The following is a 4754-nucleotide window of genomic DNA, read 5'->3' as shown; positions in this document are numbered from 1 at the left end:
AGTCTAGTCTATAGCCTAGTCTATAGTCTAGTCTATAGTCTAGTCTATAGTCTAGTCTATAGTCTAGTCTATAGTCTAGTCTATAGTCTAGTCTATAGTATAGTCTATTGTGTAGTCTATAGTCTAGTCTACCCTATAGTCTTGTCTATGGACTAGTCCATAGTCTAGTAAATAGTGTTGTCAGAAATCGGGGCTTGAGGTGTTTCTAATGTCCTTATTAACCAACGTTTTTCCCATTTATCTATTGAAATTGAAAAATATATCTGATTTCGTTTTCTATTCTTTCTATTGTACAATATTTTGCATTACATACAGTAGATTACATAGATGGTTGAGTAAAGTTAGAAGTGTATTTGTAGTGGTTTTATGTGCAGATACATATGAGAGTTTATAACTACAAGTACTTTTTTTGATCCCTTTACTTATGTTTTAGGATTTACAAAGATAATACTTTATGTTTTGTTTTCTTCTTCTTCTCATAATATTTGACTTTATTTTTTTAAATATTTCTAATAAAATATGTTTTCTAGTTGTAGTTGTAAATTGATTTTTCTATTACTTAACTTACTTGCAACTTGTTTCCTATTTATGATTATAAGCCTTTTCCCTTTCCTTTCTGTGTGATATGATAAAATAAATATGTATTAGATTCTGGTTAGATATTGTCACAACAATACTTGTCATCATCAAGATGAGTTTTTGAAATGTATTTAAAAAATAAATATTTATTTAAGTTTTAAAATCTTTATTTTTTCAATTTAAATGATTTTCTTATCGATTGGACAACAACAAATTTATAACAAAATGAAATATTTGTTTCATTATTTCAAAAGAAAATTCATTAAATATTTTATTTATTTTATTATTTTGTGCTATTTGTAATGCATTTTGTTTTTTATTTTAATTTTTTTTATTATTATTTATGTTAAAGCAATACAATTGTATGCAGCAGCACGTTTTTTAAGAACTTTTTAAAATTTGTTTTCTTTTGTAAGAAAATTTTCACTTTTTTGTTTCTTGTAAATTTTGTTTTGTTATTCCTGATAGTGCTTCTTTTCGTAATAAAATACACGTTCATTTAATTTTATTTATTTAGTATATTTTCTTTTCTATACTTTGGCCCAAAAACTTTTACTTGTTCTTTTTTTGGTATTTATTCCGAATAAGGAAAACGCTATGTTTCTGTTAAGATAAATAAATAAAGAAGTTGTTTGTAAAAGCTGTCCTAAAAAACCCTAGAAATTAATTTGAAAATTCAATAGAACAAGTTAAAGGTTTTGTTTTGGGTGGGGGCTGGCAAATGGAGAAGATGTTTAAGAAAGCAAATTGTGGGATGTAGAAAAAAGTGTTGATTTCAATAATTGACTTAGTAATGTTGTCTAAGGAAGGTCATGTTAATTGTTTTCGGTTAAAAGTTTTTAATGAATTTAAACAAAATTGCTAGCAACATGTTGCTAACTTTTATACGAATACTATGTATACACGGTTGTTAGATCTTACAAAGTTGGAAGTAAAATGTATTGTCTCTACTCTTTTATATAGTCTAGTCTACAGTCTAGTCTGTAATCTACTATATAGTGTAGTCTATAGTCTAGTCTATAGTCTAGCCTATATTCTAGTCTATAGTCTGGACTATAGTTTAGTCTATAGTCTAGTCTAAAGTCTAGTCTATAGTCTAGTCTATAGTCTAGTCTATAGTCTAGTCTATAGTCTAGTCTATAGTCTAGTCTATAGTCTAGTCTATAGTCTAGTCTATAGTCTAGTCTATAGTCTAGTCTATAGTCTAGTCTATAGTCTAGTCTATAGTCTAGCCTATAGTCTAGTCTATAGTCTAGTCTATAGTCTAGTCTATAGTCTAGTCTATAGTCTAGACTATAGTCTAGTCTATAGTCTAGACTATATTCTAGTCTATAGTCTAGTCTATAGTCTAGTCTATAGTCTAGTCTATAGTCTTGTCTATAGTCTAGTCTATAGTCTAGTCTATAGTCTAGTCTATAGTCTAGTCTATAGTCTAGTCTATAGTCTAGTCTGTAGTCTAGTCTGTAGTCTAGTCTATAGTCTAGTCTATAGTCTAGTCTATAGTATTGTCTTTGTATAGTCTATAATCTATAGTCTACTCTATAGTCTAGTCTATAGACTAGACTAGACTATAGACTAGACTAGACTATAGACTATAGACTATAGACTATAGACTATAGACTATAGACTATAGACTAGACTAGACTAGACTAGACTATAGACTAGACTACAGACTAGACTACAGACTAGACTATAGACTAGACTATAGACTAGACTATAGACTAGACTACAGTCTAGTCTATAGTCTAGTCTATAGTCTAGTCTATAGTCTAGTCTATTGTCTAGTCTATAGTCTAGTCTATAGTCTAATCTATAGTCTAGTCTGTAGTCTAGTCTATAGTCTAGTCTATAGTCTAGTCTATAGTCTAGTCTATAGTCTAGTCTGTAATCTAGTCTGTAGTCTAGTCTATAGTCTAGTCTATAGTCTAGTCTATAGTCTAGTCTATAGTCTAGTCTAGTCTATAGTCTATAGTCTAGTCTATAGTCTAGTCTATAGTCTAGTCTAGTCTATAGTCTAGTCTAGTCTATAGTCTAGTCTAGTCTATAGTCTAGTCTAGTCTATAGTCTAGTCTAGTCTATAGTCTAGTCTATAGTCTAGTCTAGTCTAGTCTAGTCTATAGTCTATAGTCTAGTCTAGTCTATAGTCTAGTCTATAGTCTAGTCTATAGTCTAGTCTAGTCTATAGTCTAGTTTAGTCTATAGTCTAGTCTAGTCTATAGTCTAGTCTATAGTATTGTCTTTGTATAGTCTATAATCTGGCAGATAGTCTTGTCTTTATTCTAGTCTATAGTCGGTCTTAAGTCTACGCTATATTCTAGTCTATAGTTTAGTCTATGGTCTAGTCTTTAGTCTAGTTTATAGTCTATTCTATTGTCTAGTCTATAGTCTAGTCTTTAGTCTAGTCTATAGTCTAGTCTATAGTCTAGTCTATGGTTTATTCTTTGGTCTAGTCTATAGTTTAGTCTTTAGTAAATTTTATATTATAGTCTATAGTCTAGTCCATAGTCTAGTCTAAGGTTTTGTCAATAATCTATAATCTAGTCTATAGTCCAGTGTATAGTCTATTGCATAGTCTAGGCAATAGTATATAGTCTTGTCTATTGTATAGTCGTCTATAGTCCAGTCTATTGTCAAGTCTCTACTGTAGTATCAAGTCTAATCTGTAGTAGTCTATAGTTTTGTCTATAGCCTGGTCTTTTCTCTTCTTGAGTAACATTTCCTAAAAAATTCCATTTGTTATCCTTTGTTTAACATCTAATAAATACTTAATAACTAGAACTTAAAATTGTGTTTGTGAGTTTAATATCAATGAGAAATAATAAATACAAAAAAACAAACAGTTTTAAAGCGAAAGGATACAATTTGAAAACTTAAAATAAATCTAAAAAAACTATAAAAAAGTACGTGCCATAAAAATTCTATTGTACACTTTAATATTTATTCATGAGAAATGTGAGAAAAACAAAGGAAAATAGAAAAAACATATACAAGGAAGCATGAGTTGAAAAATACATGCACGTTTAAGCATTAAGTTGCAACAAACTTAAAATAATTCAAAGATGACACAGCTACCACTACAAGCACAGGTAGTACAAGAGAAGATGTTGTATTACAACTGCGGGTACCTTTATTATCTACAAACGAAATAGCAAACTACACAGAAAGAAAAATCTAAGCTGGGTTTTCTTTTAAAAGAAATGCATATTTTCAGAAAAAATCATCAAAAAATCTTTTTTTGTGTTTTTACTAACCATGTTAGTTGTTATTTTATATTTTTATTGTTTTGTTCTTTTATTAGTGTAAAAAGGAAACTTTGCAACACGTTTTAAACTCATTAATTAGCATGACAACAATGTATACACACATACATACATGTGAACAAAATATATATGATGGTGTATATGTTAAAATGAGTGCATATATCCTTTATTTCTCTTTATGCATGCGTGTGTGGAATAAGTGTGTGTAAGTGTATGTTTTTATAAAGTAACGTTTTAAAAAGTGTACACGGATCATGATAAACAGGAACTGGAATATATAGTGTAACCAACAACCATCCAATCTATAAAAACTACAAAAGTAGAATAAAAAGGACTTGCTATGGAAAAAAACCAACTGACGTTTGAAGTAATAGAGTTTTACGTGTGTGTTCATTATTGTGGTTGTGATAATTAGCGCTCACCGACGTGTACTGATGTAAACAAAAATACCTCTAAGAAAAATAATCAACCTTAAGAAAAAGTTAAAACTGCCACAGAAATGCTAATGAGTTGTTAGTGGATTATGAAAATGAGAATAGTTTTAATTTATGCAAAAGGTGAAAATAAAATAATTAATTTTTATAGAACATAAAGGAAGGAATATAAAATTTACTTAATACTGTTAAGAGTTAAGCAACATGTTGCAAGAAATTTTGTGAAGTCATAACGAAGGCATAGTCTATAGTCTAGTCTATAGTCTAGTTTATAGTCTAGTCTATAGTCTAGTCTATAGTCTAGTCTATAGTCTAGTCTATAGTCTAGTCTAATCTATAGTCTAGTCTAATCTATAGTCTAGTCTAGTCTAGCCTATAGTCTAGTCTATAGTCTAGTCTATAGTCTAGTGTATAGTCTAGTCTATAGTCTAGTCTATAGTCTAGTGTATAGTCTAGTCTATAGTCTAGTCTATAGTCTAGT

The 4754-nt window shown here is 29.3% G+C and overlaps 1 protein-coding gene across 6 annotated transcripts in view; it reads left to right on the top strand.

Annotated features, from left to right (window-relative positions):
* Positions 1–4754, top strand: part of LOC111676401 (putative protein TPRXL) — a 179725-nt gene that overhangs the window by 98550 nt on the left and 76421 nt on the right. The window lies entirely within an intron of this gene.

The sequence above is a fragment of the Lucilia cuprina genome, chromosome 4, assembly GCF_022045245.1.
Source record: "Lucilia cuprina isolate Lc7/37 chromosome 4, ASM2204524v1, whole genome shotgun sequence".
Taxonomy (NCBI): Eukaryota; Metazoa; Arthropoda; class Insecta; order Diptera; family Calliphoridae; genus Lucilia; species Lucilia cuprina.
This window is presented reverse-complemented; position numbering and strand designations above follow the sequence as displayed.